General features: G+C 22.4%; 1 protein-coding gene across 5 annotated transcripts in view; it reads right to left on the reverse strand.

Moving 5' to 3' along the window:
* The window catches only part of LOC129613111 (broad-complex core protein isoforms 1/2/3/4/5), a 160,081-nt gene extending 136,190 nt beyond the window's left edge, over positions 1–23,891 (reverse strand). For all 5 annotated transcript variants that reach the window (XM_055527044.1, XM_055527043.1, XM_055527041.1 and 2 more), the window contains exon 1: positions 23,511–23,891. The gene's annotated coding sequence lies outside the window, so the exon portion shown is untranslated. The remainder of the gene's footprint in view (positions 1–23,510) is intronic.
* Positions 23,892–24,639: the final 748 nt, after the last annotated feature.

The raw sequence follows: 24,639 nt of genomic DNA on the forward strand, positions 1-24,639 counted from the left end.
CCGTTCATGCGTTCATCTCAGCGATATCTCAATGTAAGCTAACATTTTGCAAAATAATACAATTTTATCAGCTTTGTATTTGTATAGCTTGGATGTGAATGAGATATTGGTTTAAGAACATCTCATTTAACTTTAAATTTGATTTGATCCTATATATTTTAAGGGCTGCAGTACTAAAATCTGACATAATTTATAGGACAAGCTTTGTTCACAAGAAGTGTAATCATCAATATTCAAAGTAACACGTCCCATGGAATACCATTTGAGTATAATAATGTCATAATTTAAAATTCACTACGTTATATAGTTGACACGATTAACTTTACGTATAAATCTCATATTTTTAAATATTTTTTTAGTTTTATATTTTCTTAAAAAAAATTGTAAAAAAATGTTTTAAGAATAAAAATTTTACAATAGAAAAGCAAAAATATAATAATGAAAATAAATAAGAAAGAAAAATAAATAAAAAGGACCTCTTTTCTTTATTCCTCACTCCTTTCCGTTCGATTACTTGTCCCGCATTTCGTTTCATTCTTATCCCATTCTTTTTTCTTCATACCAACTAACTTTACATTCTTTTGCATGCTACCATCATGCTAAACACAATAGCATTTATAAAGAAAGTTACATTTAGTGTTTTATTTATATGTTTTTTTTTCTTCTAGTTTTTCAAATGAAAATTATTTTTTGAAGAAAACTCACAAAAAACGTACAATGAAAATTAACCTATGTGAAAGCACATATTTGTATATATGTATATATGTATTCCTATTTTAAGTTTATTATATACAAAACGCAAAGGATATATGTACCGTTACGATTTATGGATACTATTATGTCCTTTTATTTTCTATTTTTTGTTTTCCTTACTTTATTTATGTTTTAAGAATAACTAAAAATCGAAATAGACGATTTCAAGAAAAGAAAAGAAAATTCATAACAAAAAATAAAAGAAAACAACAAAATAACAATAAATGACATAAAATAGTATATAAAATAATAAAATAAAAATTAGACATACAAACATACAAACATAAATATACACACATGTCCTGTATGTTGTAAAACAATATAAAGAACTAGAAAATATTAAAAAAAATAACAGCGAAAAAATAAAACAAAAAGAGAGAAAAATTGAAGAGAAGAAGGAAAACTTTCCCATGCAAGAAAGTTGGAAGGACGATAAATAAAAAAAAAAAAATGTTTTTTTTTCATGTATGGGTATGCGTGTGTATATGCGCTTCTACATATAGGAAAGTTATTACTTTCTTGCCAATAAACTATTTTTATATAGTTTTCTAAACTTTTTCATCGATAATAAAAAAAGAAAAACTGAAAAAAAGGAGAGAATGAAGAGAAACTTAATGTTGTGTCTTTTGAAATAAAATCTACTTTTTTTTCTCTTTTATTGTATTTTTGGCTACATCGTCCATATATTATTATTAAGAAGAGAAAAATCTTAATAATTTTATGGTCATTCATTTAAGGATCAATAGTTTTTGTATATTATGTGTATATATACATATAAAATTGAATTTGATTTCTTCTAGAGTATGCTGGCAATCTTATACAACTCCAGCTAAGTAATGTAGTAATTTGATAGAGATATTTAACATGTATCTCCATTTAGCGTACGCTCTGTACTATTTCACAGAGTTTAATACTGGAAATTTTTAAATTATAATTTAATTTATGAAAATAATTGTTAAAATCATAGAAAACACTAATAAATTGAGTTAATTAAATGAGAAATATCAGCCATCAATTGAAATTAGTTTTTTAGAAATACATTTATATACTTCATATTTTTGATTAGGGCTACGATAGTATTGTCAAAATTTTGTAAATTTGATCATATAACTTTATTATTTTCATAATTTTAAAATCAACTCCGATTCCGATTCCAATTCCGAATTCTGTATAAAATTGCATTTAAATCGAAATTTTTGTTTTCACATTAAACGTGATATACGGTTATTATCTTTTTTTCGGGATATAAAGATTTTCTATTAAAAAATAGGCGAGTTAAATCGATTAAGTATTACTGAGAGTCTTCTGCTTCTACATCATTAAAATGTTTTCAATATTTGTTTAGCCTTTAACTCCCATTTAATAAGCTCGTAAATATTATTGAGGTATTCAAGAAAACTACTACCATTACTACTATTACTAGTATAACACTATGTAATATATTAATTCATTTATATTAATAGTCAGGTAATTTTATTACTATACCGTTATACCCATAAATAGAAATTTATTTTTTGCCTCCTCTATTTGTTTTTTTTTTTTCTTTTATTTTCAAGTATTTATAGTTTTCTATTTTTTTTTTTTCAATTCTTTCTAATATTGTAGAAAAATATAATCGAAAGAAAGATGTATTGTGAATGACTTAGAAGAATATTGATTTTGATTAGGAAAGAAAAAGAAAATATACGAGAAAAATGTCAGAGAAAAAAAAAATGAAAAAAAAAAAATAATAATAAAGTAAGATGAAAAAAAAAAACTAAAAGGAAATTCAGAAAAATTAAGAAAATATAGTTAAATAAATACAAACTAATGCTAGTAAAAGAAAAGAACAGTAGAAAAAGAAAAAAACAAAAAATAGAGAGAAAAGCAACAGCAGAAAAAAAAATTAGAAATTTATCTTTAAGAAAATAAAAGAAAAAATAAAGAAGGATGTTATAATAGTCACAGGATATAAAAAAAAACTACTACTATTGCTATATAAAATAAAGTAATAATATTAAGAAATATTATTGATTGAAAAAGAAAAATAAAATAATATAATAAAAAAAAAAAATAAAAAAATAATAATCAGAAAATCATGAGTTTTTATTTTAAGAAATAAATTCCATATTAAAGTTATAGAGAGAATAAAGGAATCATATAAAATGCGGAGGTTTCTGAAATCTAGATATATATATATAAGAACTTATATAGATTTTAGATATAGAGATAGAGAAGGATTTGATCAAGGATATATAGGAGTTAATATACATGTTATATACTATATACAGGCCATCCTACATATTATTTTTATTAATAACTGATGTATATGTAAATATGTATATTTATTAATGTAATATAATAATAATAATTTTATGATCTATTTAAGAATTCGTTTTTCCCTATATGATACACATATACGAGTATAAATTTATAGAAAATTGATTATAATTTCTATTATAAAACCTTCTTATATACTCATATTTTTTTGTTTTTCGATTTTTTTTCCTGATTCCTTGAATAGTTTTTGCTTTATAACTTTGTTTATACTACAATATTGCAATATATTGACATGTAATATAAAAATAGTTCATAAAGAAAGTTAAAGTTGAAATATTCAAGTTAATAAATTATTTGATGTATATGTGTGCATATATACAATATAACTAGCAGGAATATATTATATATAGAAAACATTTTCACCTTTGTATGTATTAAGAATAATATTAATGTACTCATTTATAAATCCCCTGTATATATACACGTTGTTTATAATGGAATATTTGGAATATAAAATTTAATTTGTGAGCATAGAAAAAAATGTTATACATTTATAGGGAATTGAAAAATAAAATTATTTATAATAAAATAATGGTAAATTTAAGAATTATTTTAAGTATATTGTAAATAAAAATTTAAGAGAAAATCAAAAAATAATTAAGATTTTTTTAACAACATATTGTAATATTGCTTGTGTTTAAATTAAATAAGGTTTTATTCATAATAAAATCTTAAAACTTCAGAGTAAGTAAGAATAGTTTGTAAAAGAAACACAGGATATCTCCATATTAATATAGGACATTAATATGGAGATCTTGTTGTATAGGAAAGAAAACAGTAGCCTTCATCTTTAAATATTGAAGATTTGACATTAATTTATATTAATTTCGTTTATGCACTTTTACATTATTAAATTGATCATCACGAAATTTTAGTCATTTAGAAAATTCTCCTTCGGAAGCTATAGCAAAAAAATTTATTTTTCGATCTGATAAAGTTGAATTCAGCAACTTTTCTTCGTGGATATATTTTGAGATCATTTAGGGTTCTTTTTAGGGATTAGATCCAAATATTTATAGTATTGAGGTTCATGATTTTGATAGATTTAAGAAGATATTTATAACTAGGCCAAGCGTGGTCATCGCACAAAGGAGGTTTTAAGATCAGCGGAAGTCTTAAACTCGAGTATAATTTTTGTATAATCAGTAAGAGAGGAATATTTGCCTAAGCAGTTTGCAACATCCACCGGGAATATTGTATTTTGGAATGCTATACCTGTACTCTTAAACGGAACACAAAAATTGTCAAAATCAGCATGTTCTATATGAGTTAAGAATTGGGTTATAGAATTTATATATGAATTTATAAAGATAAATTCTTAATTTAATAGAAAATTTTATTGAAATTTTTTAATAAATTAACTATTAAAATTTTATAAGTTTTTGATCATTAAAATTACGAATCTGCTAATGCTCTAGAGTCTACGACTAATCTAGAGTCTACAATAAAGCCAATTTTGAATACATCAAAAATATTCCATAATGCATAAAAAAATAAAGCAATGCATAATAGTTTTTAGCATAGTAACCAGAATGATAATTTTAAAATAAATGTGAATATTATAAAATTTTAAGTAAGTTTACTATCTATATAACATATAGGTATATGAATATGAAAGTTCTTATTACTAAATTTTTATTAACCTTGAAATTTTCGTACAGTACTCATATAACAATATGTATATGTGTACTCGTATAACATTTTTTATTATTTTTTGTGATGATGACGATGAAATTCTAATTCAAATTTTTTATTTTTTCTAATCTAATCAAAATCTATTTTTTTTTTTTATAATTATATTTTATTATAATTATGACGTGTGAATTTCGTGTATATTCCGTATACATTGTTATAAATTTTTATAGTTATTCATAGATGTACAAGGTGTCTGCAATACTGGACAGTACTCGAAGTAGGGTAATAGTGCTTTTTAGACTACAAAATTGGTCTTTTTGAAAATCGTTAAATTTTTAGATTTTTGCTTATAGTTTCCGGGAAATATAATTGGAAAAACGAACTTGCTCTATTTATTTTAACATATGAAATTTTTTTATTTCCATAATCTTACAAGAAATTTTTTAATATTTTTACTACTTGTGGTTCCGAAATTACAGGGGGTAAAAAATTTTCCAATTACTAAACTTTCTTAAAATTTAAAAAAACTAAAATTCTTAACGAATCTCGAAAGTTGTTAAGATTTTACATCTAGATCAAAAAAAAAAATTTTTCCATATTTACAATGCGCTGGACGATAGTACATATTAAAGTTCTTATTACTGAAACACTCTGTATATACAGTCACTATAGTTCATATTCACATAATACTTTTATAGTTTGCTAAAATTATTTTAAGTTGTTAAGCAATTATTGCTATAATTTATTAGATAATAGTGTTATGTATGTAGTAAGTGTACTTAGAATACATAATCATATTTTTTTATAGTGTTAGTTTATCATTTTTATTAGTATGTATACTCAGGTGAAAATTGAAATATTAGAACAATTTAAATAATAATTGCAATTTAAACTTTTAAAATTGCTTCAGTTTTTCGTATTTTCTTTCTTTCTTTTTCTCTATAATGTTATACAGTACATCACACTCGTATGTACTCGTATATGTATGTATAAAAGAAAATATTTAATTTCAAATTTCTTAATATAAACAAAATATAAAATATCTAAATATCTGTTTAGTTCTGGATGGGTTTTGTTAAAAATCAATTTGTTTAAATATAAAAGATGATAAAATAGTTATACAATATCATTTCTATTTATATAATAGTTATTTTAAAATTAAATTTCTATATTTGATATTTTAAATATGAAACTTAATAAATATTTGATTAAAATGTTATTGTTCTTGAAACAAAAGTTTTTTTTTTAAACTAAATATTTGATTTTAATCATGTTTAGTTTTTTTCCAAGATTATGTTATATTTGCGTATTGGAATTATTGAATCTTTGAGGAATATTAGAAATACGTATTAATTATAAATTGGGGTTAAATGTTATTTTAGTATTTACAAGTAATTTAGTGTTAGAAATATTCTTTACTAAAAATTATGTATAAATTATGTATGATCGGTTTTATTTATAATTGCAGCATTTTCAATTCTTGTATCTAGTTTTTCTTATAAGTGAATTTAATCACAAATTTTGCTTTCCAGATAGCTTGCCACCCTTATATGTATAAGTTCAAATAGTAAAATTTCAAATAATTTATACATATATATAATTTTCGAAAAAGAACAGTTATGGCAGTAATTTCAAGTATTAGGGGACATTACTATATACTTTCACCAAAATATTGGGTAACGAAAATAATAAATTTATTTTTGTTATTTTATAAGAACTTTGTTTTTAGAAAGAAAATGTCAATTAATTTGTAATATAAATTTAATGACAACCGGAAATATGAGAGGAGTAAATCAAGAGATGAGAAAAACTGGAGTGCTGGTCGAAGTACTTGCATATTTACTTAGGCTAGACCAGTTAGTTTTCATCTGTTCAATTTCATTTTAATGTTAAAAAAGCAAATTTTGTTCTTAATTCTTTAAAAGAATACATTTTTTTACTAAACAATTTACTTCGAATAAGAACAGTTTTATTGGAGCGTTATAAATAAGAACCTATTTCATAAGAACTATATTTGAAAATAAAATTTTATAAAACTGTTGCCACATCAATAATAATTGTATAATTAACTTTTATTATAAATTTCGGTATATACTTGGTCCTATGTCTCAATACTGAATGACGTCCGATTATGTCCCTCTTATTATAATAATTTAGACTGTAAATTGTTATATTAATTTGAATTATAATATTTATCGTTTTTGCAATTCGATAATCAATTTATATGTCAATATGGCGCCACTAGTTCTTTCATATTATTTCGAATATTATATCCTTTCAATTCTGTCCATGTATATGTATAATAAGTAAGCAAATTTTAATTATTTGATTTGATTCTTGTTTTTTTCATTCTCACATACAATACAAATTGCATTTACATTTTTCTAATTTAGAATTAAAAAAAAATAGTTAAAATCGATTTCAATGGATTTTTAATTATTATTATTTAAATTGTTATAGCACTAAAATGATAATGAATTACGAAAAAAAAAATTAAAAACTTAACTATTAAAAGGCAAATTGCAAATTAGCTTAATTTATAAAAAAAAAAATGATGGAAAATTAAAAAAATAAAAGCTAATAATGTGAAAATGGGTTTATTTGAAATTTTTTTCGAATCTATAATGAGTGCAACATAACTAATTTGCTTGTTCGTTTGTATTCATTTGAAATTCGGTGTGAAATATGAAAGAAACTCAAGAACACATTTCATATACTCAGATCTTTAACGATATTAGAAATTTTTAGGCTTAAAGACCGTAATATTCTTAAGTGACAAATAATCAAAATTAATGACATTTTAATTTTATTACAGAGATTTCTAATAAAGAGACCTTTTAACGAGAAAAATAGATGTTGCTGCCGAAACAGAGTTTGTTAGAATAAATGCAATGTAAACAACTGCTCATAAAAGTAGATATACGTAATCTCTCATATAAAATACCTCAACAGCAGCATGTTTGAATGTGATGTTTTTGAATTTCTATGAAATTTTTGTCTGGAATTTCTATTTTGTTCTTAATTTAGAAATCTATTTTGTTTTCATTGTCTATAAACCACAGTAAAATCTTTTTCTTAACAAAAATATTTGTATGGAAGTTTACATCAACTTGTTTATATGTAAAATATTTTTTTAGAGATTAAGGACTATGAGCCATAAGCAAGATCGAAAAGAATATTGTTAGTAATGTTTATTTATATTACTGTTTTAGTAGTTTGAATTTTTATTTCGTGCAGATTATGAAAAATCTACGAATTTTAAATCTACTTATAGCAAGAAATATTATTTAAAATTACGTAGACCAGATTACTGAGATAAATTGAGAAAAATTGTATCGAAATTGAGAAAAATTGTAAGCTTTATTTTGTAATATGAATTCAAATCATTTAATTTATAACAATATATCTTATGATTAACTGGATCAAACATTAATTTTTCTACTATTTTTCTAAAATTAAACTTAATTTTATAGTATTGAAAATAGAATTGATATTATAATATGTATTTTTTTTTTTTTTTGGGATTAATTTTTTAAAAAGCAAAAAAAGAAGAATTAGTAGACTAGTTCTCTTTTTATTGTTATACGTTTATCTTAAAATTTTTCTGCAATTAAATTAGCTATTTTTAATTGAATTTATTAATTTCATTTTAAAAAATGAACGTGGTAAGTTAAAATTAGTATTTTGTCATACTTTATATTGAGAATTTATATTGTTTTATAGGGATGGAAAATGTTTAAGCACTTGAGTTCTTAAATTTTATATCCAAAACATTTTGCAATACATATCTATAAATGATATTATGTTGAGTTTTAAAAATACTTTTATAATAAAATTTTTAAAATGACGAAAGGAACTTGATATTTTAAACCTAGATTGTAGTAAGAAGCTCATCTATTGCAATTGTAGACAGCTTGCCGGACAAACTGACCAAAAATTGCAGAAAATTATAGAATATTTGAAATTTTACGAGTATTTGAATCAAACAAAAATTTTTTTTTGAAAATAATTATATATTTGATTCAACAGATTTAGTTTATTAAAATTCATTGCAATTATAGAATTAATGGTTTTTCTGTATTATGCAATTGACTTACTTGTAACAAAATTTGTAGGTGCTTAACCTTTAAACTTACACATAATATAATAGTTGCAAGTTACGTAAATGTTAAGAATTTTAAAATTATACATTAAATTAAACCTTTTAAATAATATAAAACCTATATACTTGAAATTGTATCTCAAAAGTGTTATATTAAAATATTATGCATTTATTATGCAATAAAATTTCTTAATTTCGAATTATAAATAGAAATTTTGTATAGAAACTGCATAACAACTCGCATAATCAAAAATAAATATAACTACTTATATGTATATACTTATATATCCGCTTCCTGCTTACTATAATGTTCAAATTTTTTTTTTAACTTTTTTTTGTTTGTTATTGTATACTATAGTTATTATTATTATTACCGTGTTTATTATTGCGATTCAAAAATATTTAATTTCTATATTATTATGTGGACATTTGTAATATATAACATTGTTACCGCGTATAGTTAAAAACTTGCAGTTTATTATTTTCTTTTTTATATAATTTTATAAATAGTAAGCGATAAATTTCTGTTTTGTTTTGTTGAAAGTTGCCGAATTTTATAATCAAACAGCAATAATAAGTTATACAATAAGAGTCAATAAGAATTTGAGAGAATTCGAACAAAATGTTTTGGTATGAAGTGAAATGCCGGTAAGCCAAAACTCTCTAGAGAATCAGAATAGGCAACGGTTTCAAATAAATTACAAATTTTTAATGGATAGATATCTTTGTATGTTCAGTTTAGTTTCTAGAAAAAATGGGACTAAAATTATTTAGCGTATTGATGTCAAGTAAATCTAAAAATTGAAATTATAATCAGTTCTTGTATTATTTTATGAAAAGTTGAAAAAAATGTACATAATGTTTAAAAATTCGAATAAATCCTGTCCTGAATCTCATTGGAGGAAATGAATGTTCTAAGCGACAATTTATAAATTGTTAAAGGAAATAAAGTTTTGTTTTTAAAAATTTTTCAGAATTTTATTCCTGAAACGAACTGATATTAAATAAGTCTTTAATAATAATTAATTTTTAAAGAAAATTGAACAAAAATTTGAAAGTGGTTAATATTTATAATAATCCTATACTGCATAAGCTCCAGCAACTCAACTAACTGCAAAATTTTGCCACCTACTCTGGTATTATAATCGAATTTTCTCTTTTCTCTATTCATTTCCCTAACTAATAAATTACAAAAACTTACCTAGCGAAATTCTAATAAAAAAAAAACATTTATAAAAATTGGCATATTTTAGAATTTTAATAATAAATATGACACCAAATATTTCGAAACTTCAAAGAAAAATTTCTCTAAGCAATATTAAAAGTGTAGCTAACTTGTGCTCATATTTTATAGCACATATAACAATATTATTATAAAACATTAAATTTCTAAAAAAAAAATTAACGTTTTACTTGTTATTTGATCTTTAATTAAAAAATATGAAAAATTCAACAATAATTTTTAAAGCACACTTTATTAAATTTTTTTTTTTTTGTATTTGAAAATAAATTTCTTTTCTGTTGATTAATGCAAATTTTTTTATTTTATAAAAAAATATTAAAAACAAAAAAAAAATTTCTTTTGTTTTTTAATTATTTTTTTTTTTTTGTTTTATAAAACGCAACGTTTTAGAAAATTCGAAAGGCAAAATAAAATGTTTTGAACCAAAAAAAAAAAAAACATCAGAAAGAAAAAGTGCTAAAAGTGCTACTTAGAAATGAGTTTTACTTTATTCAAATTCAAAAAAATCGAAAACAAATAAACTAAAATTCAAACTTCAATTTTATTAAAACAACAACAAAAAAAAGGGTTTTCAATAACGCGTTTGTTAGGCAATCAAACATTTTTGTACCCTCAGTACAATAGCTTAACAAGTCAAAAGATTCAATTTTTAATTTAGGGCTCTGGCAGACATGCAATTTTTAGTTTTGCAATTACTGCTTGATTTTAAAATCTTGTAAAACCGTTGCGCGCACATCTAAGCATCTAAACTATTGCATCAATTTAAATCAATTACAGTTAACTAAAAATTTTAATTAGTTTGTAAAATATTACAAATTGTTTGATTGCTTAATTGAATGCGATCATACAATTGAATGTGTGCACGCTTGAATATAAAACTATGGAATACAAATAATCAATTAAAGAATTGCAAAAATAAGAAAAATTGCATGCTTTACTGAGCCTTTAAGTATACAATTAAAAATGAGTTGTGTTGAAATAACTTAAAAATCGTTATTTTTCTTACAGATTTTTTGTGGGAGCACTCTCTAAATTTTCTAAATTTGCTGTCTTTCATGCTACAATATTGTTAAATTACACATATTAAATTTTGGTTTGAATAAAACTTAAAGAAATTAAAAAAAAAAATTAAAATTAAAATAATACGGCAATGTTTGCAACTTCCCACTTCAACTAAATCTAATTATTTTATACTATTTTATAATTGTAAAATTGCAGTGCTATTTCCTTTGGCCTACGCTTTTTTTGGTTATACCGAATTATGAACAAATATTTTTCCTTATATGAAAACACGATTTTGTCAAAACAAAAAAAAAAATGAAGCCAACTTTTCGACTGAATTTCGACCCAAAACTATAAATTTGAAAATATTACGGTATTGTTCTGAAGGTGATATGCGAGAAAAGTTATCGCGTTTATTGAAAAAAAAAACTTTAAAAACCTATGTACAATAATTAATTTCTTTTGTATGTACATAATATTTAGAAAACTAAATGTCTGTATAGAATGTACATCTATTTATAAATGTCTGTATGTACATATATGCCTGTATAGAATGTAAAAATGTTTATGCAATTCTGTACTTTATGTACTCTTTAAAAAAGGGGGTTTGAACCAACAGTAATTTGTATTACCAAAGAAGACTCTACAATCTATGTACGTATATTTAGAAAAGAAAAATCTCATAATATTTTAGAGGGGTAAGATGTACATTAATATAAAGCTATCAAAATAAAGAAAATTAATAATAAAATCTACAATATAGAAGAGAGGCGATGAAGGAGAGTCAAAAATGAATGCACAGAAAACAAAATATATAAAATAACAAAAAAAAAAAAAAATTGCATATATAGCTATTGCGATTAAATTAAAAATTATTATTTTCAAAATTTTGTATAACGCATACAATCATACTTGTATAAATTATGTTGTGTGTGAAAGTTTGTCAAAAATTTTTGCATGAAATTACAAAAAAAATAAAATTTATTGTAGATATTTGAGTATGTATGCGTTTACATGTGTAAAGGGCATATGTATGTTTGTAAGTATAAGAAGAAAAACAAATAAGAAAGAAAAAAACACAAAGAAGAATTATTGGCAAAATGTGCACTCAACAAGAATTGAGTTTCTTTTTCATAAATTTTTTCTTTTTTATTTGTTGTCTTTTCATTTTAAGAATTATCGAATTAGTATAAGCATTAGTAAAGAGAAGGGAAAGAATATTGTATAAAAATTAAAAAGAATAAGAAAAACAAAATAAAAAACCATAAAATTTTTATATGCAAATAATATAGATGGGTGTGAGTGTGTGTGTATTGCACGCTTATGCATTTAAAATTTAAGATAAAGGAGAAAAAACAAATTATAAATAAAATAATAACAATAGCAATAATAATAAAAAAAAAATATAAATAAATTTCATTTTGATTGTATCTCTAAACATTTATTTTTTATTTTTTTTTTTTGTTATTTTTCTATAATAATATATACAATCATACATAAATATTCATATTTTTTGGCATTATTGACAATAATTACAATAAAACTCATTTATAATTAACCCTTTTTGAATTTAAAATACACACAAGCGCCATCTCTATTACTTAATATGCAAATAAATAGTAAGTTTTAAATAGTTAATTGAAATGCTGTCGTTTCTTTTTATAATTTTTCCAAAATATTGCATTTAATAATAACGTTAAAATTAAAGTACATGCAGCAAAATTTCAAATGAAATTGAGCCAAGAACTTTGAAAGCTTTATTACTAAATAAATATCTGACAATTTCAATATTTCGACTCATAAAATTTGCATCGTCATAAATTATATTTTTATGTCCCTGGTGTATTGCTGAAGTAAAATATGATTTGAGCTTTAAACTAAATCAAATTCGAAGAACCGTAAACTTTATTACATACGTAACTTATAAACTTCATAAAGTATCTAATAATTTGATTTGACTGTATGTAAATAAAGGCAATTAAAGTAAGAGCTACCGTTGCTCAAAATAATATTTCTTTTAAATATATAGGGGTTATACTGGGTTTACAAGTTATAATAGAAAGATTTTATAGAAAGTAGATAAAACTTTGGTTTTCTGCATAAATTTCAAATTGTAATTTTTGTGCAAATTTGTTTGGTGTATTCAGCTGGGGAACCTAATTAGAATTGCCGTGAAATGAAAGAACAATATAGTCTGGATTAGAAACATCAACTATAAGTTTTTCTATATTACAATTTTTGGCCTCAGGCAGACATGAAATTTTTAGCTTTGCAACTATATGTTTGATTATTTGTGTTTCACAGTTTTATATTCAAACTCGAACTCGAACTCGAATTTGATTAAATGCAATTAAGCAATCAAACAGTTTATAATTTTTTTACAAACTGATTGCAATTTTTAGTTAACGCAATCGATTTGAATTGACGCAATGGTTTAGATGCATTTACATACATAATTATACAATACATTTTCCTGCATTTTCTAAATTAAGATTGTCTTTACAATTACATAACGGCAACACTTTTCTTATTTATGTTTTATAAAATGATTGAAAAGAAATTTTTCTTTCTTAAGCGTCCTTCTTTCTTTTTTTTTTATTTTTTATTCTTTTTTTTAACTATGTTCAAATTCAAATCTTGATTTTTGTCTTTTATTATTCTTTTTATTCTTTTTCTTTATATTTATTTATTCTTTTCTCTCAATTTTAATAAATGCATATAAAATAGTCACGACTTCCAAAAAAAAAAAAATTTGTTCAAAATTAAAGCATAAAAAGAAAAAAATACAGAAAAAAATAAAAATAGCACAAAAAACTTAATAAAAATGGCAAAAAATAACAAAAGCGATAAGAGCAGAGAGGAAAGAAATTAAGAAGTTCGCAAAATCCTCCTAATTCACTTCTATAATAACTATGTAGAAGAACTTGAATTTTCAATTTTGAAACTCTTGTAAATATTTGTGTATATAGAATGCATATACATACGTGCATTACAACGACGTTATCCTTGTATAATAATTTATACTACCACATTCATGAAAATATATTATAAAAGATTATACAATTCATTGCAAAATTTATGATAGAAAAACAATAAAAAATTTGAAAAAATAAAAAACAAAATTCAAGCAGTGATTAACTGCGTTTTGATTGTTATATTTGTACATACATGTACTTACACAGATATACATATATGCAAATGATGATTATGATGACGCTGATGGAAATGATTATTTATGAGTTATTCAATAATAAATTTCGATAACATTTACTTTTTATGTATTTTAAAATTGTTCGTACGAGTATGTGCAAGTGTGTTCGTTTATTATTAAAAAAAAATATACATATATAAAAAAATCCTTATTATATATTTTTTTCTAAATATTTCAATTGCATTAATTATACATGAATGACGTGTTAATTATAAAAATATATTGATGACATAATAATGATTAAGCCCATAGTAAATTAACCATGTAAGACCCATCGCTTCCAATAGCAACATAATGTAAATATAATAAATTATACTGGAAAAAATAATTTCAAAAACGGAGATATAAATTGTCATATGGGCAGCTTTTTGCCAAGAAAATTTTTAAGAAAAAGATCTAATATGCTAATAAGAGTTGGTAATATAAATAGTTAAAGATTAAAAGCGAAAGTTTTGCTGTTAATTTTTGTAAAGAATTAAACAAAATCAAATCGAACCGTTTGTATTTGCTCTAAGAATTATTCGTGGTAGTATTATAAGTACGTAGATGTTTAAGATGTAGTCTGTAACACGTTGAGTTTCATGGTCATCGGTGAGCATGAAAAAAAATATAACGTTAAATCCCAATGTATCATTGATTAACAAATTCTGAAAAATTCGTGCTCTTTTAAAATCATGCCCGTACAATAAAATGCTAACTTTAAATCCCGCGTGTAACACAGGTGCAATATCCAAAATTTAAATAAACTTGATTGTAATTTAGCGAAGCTATTGAAATATTCATTTTTTTTTCTTTGCTTTTCTCAATTATGAAAATTTAAAGAGAAAAGCATTGGTGTCTTAAAAATATTCATTGCACTGATATATTAGGACTTAACGGGTTAATATTAACGGTCACTTCACTCCTTTGCTTGTAATGGTGGTGTTTAAAGTAAGTATACGTGCTCTATGTAAGCCGCCGGTATAAAAACTTTAATATTAATATTTATTAAGTTAATGCGATAATTACTATCATACTTGTGTTGTGATGCAATGGCAATGGAAATGTAGTCATAGCTGAAAATGGGTTAAATAAATTTTTTGTAATAATGCAAATTTATTTGTACATAATGCACATATATAATATATGTTTGTATATTGGTAATATGTGTAAAATCATGTCAAACTACTTAAGTGATGAAGTAGAGAGAAAATATAAAATATAAAGTTGAGTATAGTGTCAAAGTATGAAGTGATTAGGAAGAAAGGGAAAAATTTTGAAAGGGGAACGAACGACATAAATAAAAAGAGAACGATTTTTTTTTCTTTTTGGAAACATAAATTACCAAAATACAAAAATCGCGATCATTAATATTAAATTTTTTATTTTATTATATTTTTGCATATACATATGTGTGCATATATGCAGTTATTATGTATTTGCATGATTATGTGTTCATAACAATGTATGTATATATGCATACATGAAATGTCAACCATATAAAAAAATAGTGATATATGAAAGATTATTAGTAAAATTATAAATTTTTTTTTATGTAATTTCTCTATTTGAAGAAAACGGGGAGATTCTAATATAAGACTTTGTGATTAGACAAAACTGCTTTTAGAAAAATTGGGGAACATAGAACATTTCTGAAATTTATATAATTGTGAGCGGATCATCGCAATTCTGTAAATTATTCACGGTGGACAGCTATTGCATGGAATATGGTGATAAATATCAAAAACGGTTACATTAACCCGATTAAGCCTATATAGGTATGAATTTCTGAATTTAGCTTGAATACTTAATATATTTTTTGAAATACATTATGGAACTCAGGAATACTTATATTGCTTATATTTTCTTTAATTAAAGTCTGTGGTTAAATAAAGCCATCGGAACAATCACAATTTTATTGTTAACCAAAAAGTATAATTTATATATTGACCTCTATTCGTTTCTGGTAGGTAAATGTATCGTAAATTTTTCGCATATATAAAAAAAAATTCATTTCACTATTTCATATTGAATCTAAAAATTTTGATTATTAGCAAACAGATCGGTGACTAAACAAAACTATTAGCTTTAACAAAAGCGGTACTAGAATCAAATTTAACAATTTTTATGATCTTAACTTCTGAGTGCAGTCTTTCTTTGTATATTTGTACCTAAAATCACATAATCTTAATATATCCTGCTCATTCCTTTCGTTAATATTTTCATTTTTAAAATTATTATTATTTATTGTTGTTGTTATTATTATAAATTTTTTTATTCCCTTGTATTAAATATTTTTGTTTCGTAGTTGACTTTATAATAAATTTTAAAAATTTAGGGGTCAATGATTTTAAAACAAAAGAATGATTTTTTTTTGTTTTATTTTCAATCCTTTTTTTAATTTTTCTTTTTCTTTCAGATTATACAAAGGAAATAAGTTTTTGTATATGTCTGAGTTTATAAAATTTTTCAGACAAGAAGGCAAAACTGTCGAATCCCGTGGCCAAACGGGAAATTGTTTATTTTATGCAATTTCATAATTATAAAATGCTCTTTCGTAATTTACTCTCCTTGTGCTTTTATAAACATCTCTCTCTCTCTTTGACTTAACTAAAATTTTCGTATAATTGCTCAACTATTTGCTCGAAATGCCATGTGTGACTTTAAATCTATTAGAATTTTTTAATTATACTTTTATTTTATCATCTAGTAATTTTGAAAACGTTCGCTGTTTCAATAAGTGGAACATTTATAATTTATTTTTCAGCTATTTTCCAGAATTTTATATTTTAAATTTCAGTTTTTAATATTAAAACATGGTAGACACTCTATACAAGGTTTTAACTTTATGAATTGAATTTTTGAATAGCTTAATTTAGTTTTGTTATTATCTTGAGGCCTTACTATGTAATTTGATTTTCATTAAACAATTTTCGTATTTCCAAAAATAGAAAATTAGTAAATTACTATTTTGACGAATACGAATAAGAAATCGATTTTCGTGAAACGAATTACATAGCAAGATCCCTGTATTTTTCTCTCAATATTTTAGATTGTGCCATATTTATTCATAACATTTACAATATTCATAATACAAACGAATAAAATTTGCACATAATCCTAATTATATTTTGATATCTCTGAGAAAAAGTGATAGTATTCAAAAAAAAAAAAACAAAATATAATTATAATTTCTAAGGATTTTTGTTTAAAATCAAATAAAATGAAAAACGATTGAAATGACCGGTTCCTCTATTCACACACCAAAAATAAAAAAGAAAAATAGTGCGAAATTTTATTATTTTCTTAATTTAAAATTTTTTTCTCCGATTTGTTCTTTTATTTCGGGTGAATTAAATCAAAAAAAAAACATTTTTTTCTACAAACAATGTGCATTTAAGCACAATTTTTTGGTTTATTTTTTTTTTTTTAATAAACATACGAATTTCATCCTTATAAGAACGAGATGAATGGAATGAATGAGTAGAAGAATTTCTACTTCTATTGCTTCCAGTTCTTCTTGTACGAAATTTTGTAAAAAGAAGAAAACGAATATAATTTAAAAATTGCATTTTTTTTTAGACAATTTTACAATGCATACATTATTAAATAAGGACATACATAAAAATATTTGTATATTGTATTTATGCTATCATATTAAAAATAAGACATTAATGTATTGAGAGAGTATAACGTGTAATCCTTTTTCAAAAGGATAATAAAATGAAGAAATACAATTCCAAATATAAGAATAAGAAAAACCAAAATCATAACAAAATTAAAATTCAAAACTCACAAAAAAAAAAAAAATTGAAAAAAAAAAGTAAGAAAACTTAAAATGAGAAAAAAGGACACACAAAATGAGCATCACACATAAAACGCGTTTTGTGTTCTGATTTTGTTTTCTGTTTCTCATTTAATTTTTTGAAAAATCTCAGGAATTCAGGAATCCTTTTCTATTTATTTCTCTGTTTTATTTAGGGGTTATTTAGTTATGGTTCTTCATATATTTTGTAATATTTTTTTTTTGTTAATGTTTTGTCAAAGATTTTTTTGGTGGACTTTTGGTAGAAACAAAAAAAGAAATAAAACAAAAATTTAATATATTCCATGAGTATTAATATTATCTAGGAGCAAGTAAAACAGGACTTTTTTTTTTTATTTTCTAATATAATACAGACATGGAATAAACAAAAATAACAGAAAACAAAAAATATTTCTATTATTTAAGAGACATGCTTAGTTTCTGAATAGTTGATAGTTCATTTTTATTTTTGTGTGCAATTCTTTGTGTTTCACTCTCTCTCTCCCTTTCTGTAAGGGCTTGTGTGCCTGTTATCTGTCTTACACCACCAAAAAAAAAATAAAATTGGTATGTAAATAAAATTTTTTTTTCAAAAATAAATGACAGACGAAAATAATCTTTAAAATATTTATACAAGTTAAGATTCAAAGTGAAAACTGGTTAAAAGGATAATGAATTTTTTTTTTTCTATATAATAAAAAATAAAACTAGAAATTATTATTATAAATTTTGCAAATAATAAAAAATTTGTTTCTCATCTATTTGATTAATGCATTGTGTATTTCGGGGAACATGTTCACAAATAAAATGTGTATGCACAAAAATTTCTAAAGGACGAAAATTTTGAAAAAAAAAAATCCAAAAAAACCAAATGCTCACTTATATATTTTATCCGTAGAGAATTTGTTTTTTTTTTTTGTTTTTGGCATAGAATTCAATTTGAGATTTAAAATAATAAATAGAAATGTAATTTAAGGGTTGAGAAATATTTTTTTATTTTAATTTCAGGTTTTTGCTTATAATCAGTGAAATTCTAATAATATATTATGGGTATTTTAAGAGTTGGTTATAAATCTAGTTACGTACACAAATTTTATGTAACATTCTTAGAAAATCATAGACATTACATGTGAGAGTGAATCGTCTACCTTAAAAATTTATGGTAAAATTCTATGTTGTTTTATTTTGGGTTATGAATTTTGTACACAAAAATTTTTGGGTAAGTTTTGGGACATGCACACACATGAATGATTAAAATTTCATATATAGTGAATAAGGAAACAATATTTTTGAGTTTAAATTTATTTATTTTGTCGGGCAGGTAGAAATTGTCTGGATAGGTTATGGGTTAGAGTTTTATGTCTATACAATTTCTAGAAAAATATTTCCAATTTGACGATCATAATAAAAAAGGATTAGAATAATATTCTAATATCCTGTTTTGGTGTTTCTTTAAAGAATTACAAAGTAATATATTGGATGTTGTAGGAACGATTGAAATAATATAAAAAATTGTTTTGAATGAAAATAATAAGTTCTTATTAGAAGAACAAGCGATAGTAATGCACTATTAAGGAAATGCAAAATTTGAGTTTTAATTAGGTATGGGGGAAGTCTAAAATAAAATTAATAAAATTTATTATTAGAAACTTAGAGATTTTTTAATGAATATTGGTGTAAAAATTAAAAAAATAATATTGAAATGCAAAATCTTAATATCATTAATTTAATATGAAAGGTAGATATATTACAGTCAGCTTTCAAAAATGTTAGAAAGGTGGTAAGTTCATAATTTTTTCAGATTTCTAATTGTGAATTGACAAAGAACTTCTTTCATTAAAATTGCATACAAGGATATCCAAAAGTAAATTGATATTTCAAGAGTACCAACTTTTTAACATATTGCTGTTAATTCAAAATAAAAAATTTCCGAATTTAATATTTTCATTCTGTTTAGTTTAAATTTTCATATTGGACAATAATTTCCTGGCTGATTATGAAAAATTTAAATTTTTATTAAATTTTAAACAATTGCTTTAATCTTTAAAATTATTGTTATTCTAAAGTTTATAAATAAAGACGGGACATGTAACATCCTCTAACGTAACTATTTTTATTAATTATATTGTTATAGAAGTGATAATTTTAAATTTACATGGTTCTTTTCTTTGATTTCTACTCAATTAACTAAATTGTATTATATAAGGACACCAATTTAAGGAGACAATTTTTATTTTAATTTCTAAAATTTTTTAAGAATTTCACAAAAAAAAATTTTGTTATTATTAATAATATATATATTTGTATTAGAAATTTTGCTTTTTAAAAAATTTCTTGAATAGCTCCCGAAAAGCAATGAAAAAATTATACAAATTTCATTTAATATCTACGAACAAAATACTAATCGTTACACTACATACTATTAACTGAATGCTAATACAAATTTTTAATTACTAGTGTTTTAAGAATACGCAAAACTTACATTGGTAATTTCTATTAATTTTTTATTCAAAATCTAATTCTACTTTAATATCTATGATTATTAAGTACTAATAAATTTACTCTGGCACGTATAAATGAGGTTAAATTTTTATATATGAACAAAAGTGGTTCTAAATAAAATTTATTTTAAATTGAATTCATTTGAAATTTAATTTATTGTGTATTTATTAAAAATTTTTTTTTAATTATTTATTCACTTCATACAAATTTATTTTATAAATAAATAGAACGTTTTAATATGCTAACTATAACCACAATTTAGAATTACATTCTTATAAAATTCTATATTTTATTTCTTTTTTTATAAACAGCTTAATTTATTATAGGGAAATTTTCAACCATTTATGCATTATGCATATAAAGTGTATGCATGTAAGAATCTGTACTTAGTGGGGGGCACAATAAGTTGACCTAATGGTGGGTATATTGTTGTCTTGTCTTCAATAAAATCTATAATCTACAATGCTTGCAAGAAATTTTTAATTAACCCAAAAAATAGGTTCAAAACGTCATTTTAGAATTTTATGGGTTTAATTCTTTATAGCTTGTACAAATAAATTTCGAAATAATGAAAAGTGTGGTAAATTAGAAAAATATTCTATAAGCTTTTAATATATTTTTTCATATTTCAATGACATCAAATTTTTCTAATATATTTTTTTAATTAATTCAATTTTGAATTACTCAAAAACGCTTTAAATAATTCATGAAATTTTAAATAAATATTTAATATTGCATATTAATATTAAAAGTTAATCTCATATCAGCAGAGTAAACTTAAATCATAAGAATAATTTGCATTAAAATTTATTTGAAATAAATTTTAAATGTTTATTTTCGAAATTCGACTAAAAGTATGGAAATGTAAAATTACAATTCTTTTAAAGAGTCTATTTTAATTGAATTCAAAGAACAAATAAAAGAAAATTTAAGATGTAAGTTAATTTTTTGAAAAATGCTAGGGTGTTATGCTAGATTTTATTCCGCACATATTATTTACTTTTCTTATACAAGCTGATTTTACACTTAACTTCAACAATTTTAAAGATTTAAATGAAAATTTGTTCATTTACCGGCGGCTTTTCAATTTCATAAAAATTTTAAAGAATTTTTACATAAAAAATACAATTGAATTATTTATTTTATTGATTAGTGAAAACCAATTTTTTATTTACTGCATGAAATTTATTACCAATAAAATGTCATAGGTTGAAAAGGCTAAGTATTCATAGTACTCGTATTATTAGACATCTCCTTTAAAATTTGTAGCATAAAAATAGAGAATTTGCGAATTCACTATAATTTTTAGTTATTTACATATTTGTTCAAATAGATATTGACTATTGAATACGTGTTTGAATAATAATAAGAGAGGAATTTGATTATTGAAAAATGTTAATAATTTTTAGAAAAGAAAATTTACTAATTAAATTGAAAAACCATTTGAAAAAAAGCAAGGCTAATGAAATTGAATTTTTTAATGTAATAACTATTGTAGATTGTAGATTTGTACAACAAGGGGCAACAGTGCACCGCGACCACGTATAAGGATCTATTGTAATAACTATAGTTAGTCTTAAATTGTTACATACAAGAAACTGATACTTAAACTGAGTGAAAAGGTATTATAACTTTTTAAATTTTGATTATAGTTTAATCTTGCATTAAAATATTTTTAAAATATTTAAGAAAATTTTTTTTTTGTGAACCCCAAAATATATGCAATTTTTACTAAAGTTACTAATTTAAAAATAAATGAGTATTGGATGTAAAAGCGAAAAAAATTTTCAAGATTGGAAATTTATTTTAGCATAGTTAACAATTTTTAGCCATTATCAAAAACAATGTTTTATATTAATTATTTAATATTTTAATTCTAATTTAAATTCATAATAACATAAATCTTAAAAAATCTATGCTATGTATGGATGGAAAATTGGAAATCGTTGAAAAAGAAAAATACTCAATCAAAACTATATATATATCAAATCTAATAAAATTTCAAAAAAATTCTAACAAATTTTAGAATTTATTAATAAAAATTTTGTAATGAAAAACCGACGGATATTGAAATTTTATCAAAGCCTATGAACTTTTAATAATACATAATTTAATATTAATTCAAGTACTACTACGATTTTAATCGAAACCATATGATTAAAATAAAAATTTCTCTGAATTGCTACTGAAATATATTCTAATTGTTAATTTATATTTAAAAAGAAAACTGAAAAATCATTTTAAAATAAAATTCAGTTAATTTATGTTTTGGGATAAAAACATTTACACAAAAATATGTTGTGCATTTCAGGAAATTTGGAATGAAATTATTTTGATTTCAATTTTTAATAATTTAATTATCTGCATTAAGCTACATAATTAATTACTCACGAATTATAACAAAAAATTCTTAAAAGTATTTTTTGGTAAAAATTCAGTTCCATTCTATAGCCTAGTTGAAATGTTTGTTCATTCTTGTTTAAATTAATTGTTTGATTAAATTAAAATTTCATTTATTTATTATTCGAAAAGATGAAACTTCAAATATATGTATAAGAAATATAACCCAATATTTGAAATGTAAGGTGAATAAAAAAATCTTCGATTAAAAGAAATATTTGAGTATGTATTGAAAGTGACTGTATGTCAAAGAATAAGTCGTAAGTGCAATTCCAAAGATTTAATATTTTAATATCATAAATTTGATCCTTTTTTTTCAAAAACATTTCCTAATTCTAATGCCTCTTTCTTATATTTATTACACATATAAGTAAATTTGAGCATTTTTTTTAAATTTCTTGCATTTCAAAGCAATATTTAAGAGTTCATATGAGATTATTTCTTTTGAGACACTTCCTTATGTAAAAAAGAGGAAGAGTCTTCCTTATGTTCCTCTTAGTTATGTAAAAAAAAAATAATTTAAATTCAGAAAAGAACAAAAATTACAAAATTTACTTACTTTTAATAAAATCTTTCAATTGAAAAAAATAAAGATTTCTTCCCTGCTCCACGATTAAATTTTTGCTTCGTTCTTAGTTTTTGTTTTTTTTGAAAAGGAGACCCAAATGATTCCGTTCTGTTTTTATTTTTAAATTTTTTTTTTTCTTAATTTTTTTTTTTGTAAAATTATTAGGGATTTAAAAATCCGCCAGATTTAATTTATCAGCATGTTGATTATTAATTGAATTTTCATTATCGTCGTCATCTTCTTCATTTTAATCAGCAACATGATTTTTATCAATTATTTTCGTTTGTTTTATTGTAAAAAAAAATTTTTTTTTTTTGTATTTTTTCGAAATATTTTAAAAAAATTTTGAAAAAATTGAAAAATTTTTTTTAAATTTTCTTCCTGTCTTTTTTCTTCAATAGTGAACTAAGTTATTTTTGAAATTTTAATATTAATATTGTGTTTGAATTTCTTTAAAAATTTATTGACTCAAATAAAATTTAAAGTTTTGGAAATTTTTAAAATTTTTTGTAATAGTTTTTATTTTCTGAATTGAGGACATTACCTGTTACTTTGAGTTTTAATTGTAATTTTTAATTTTGCAAAAATTTTTAATTTTAAAATTTATTGTGATATTTTGTAATTGTATTGTTAAATGTTATTTAAAATTTTGTATATTTTGTATGTTCTTTTGTTCGAAATGAAAAAAAATAATTAAGAAAATTTTCGAAATTTGTACTCTGCGAATGATTTTTTTTTTTGTTTTATTTTTAAAATATTAAAATTTCATTTGTTTCTTCTCATAATTTTTTTTTCAATTACTTTGATAAATATTTTATTATTTATTTAAATTTCTTCTTAAAAGAAAGAAATTTTATTTCTTCTTAAATTCTTCTAATATAAAATTTAAATTTATATTTTACTTTTTTCTTATTTTGAACTTTTAATTAACAATTTTTAATTTATTTTTTAAATTTTTATTATTTACTTTTGTGTTATTTGTTTAATTGAACTGACGATGCAAATTGTAAATTGTATAACAGAAAATTATTTTATTTTTAAAACTTAATTTTTAATCAACTTTGTTGTATCGTAAATTCATTATTTTTGTTTTTTAATAAACAAGACTTTAAAAATTATC

Source organism: Condylostylus longicornis, unplaced genomic scaffold (assembly GCF_029603195.1).
Source record: "Condylostylus longicornis isolate FDR11 unplaced genomic scaffold, ASM2960319v2 ptg000081l, whole genome shotgun sequence".
Lineage (NCBI taxonomy): Eukaryota > Metazoa > Arthropoda > Insecta > Diptera > Dolichopodidae > Condylostylus > Condylostylus longicornis.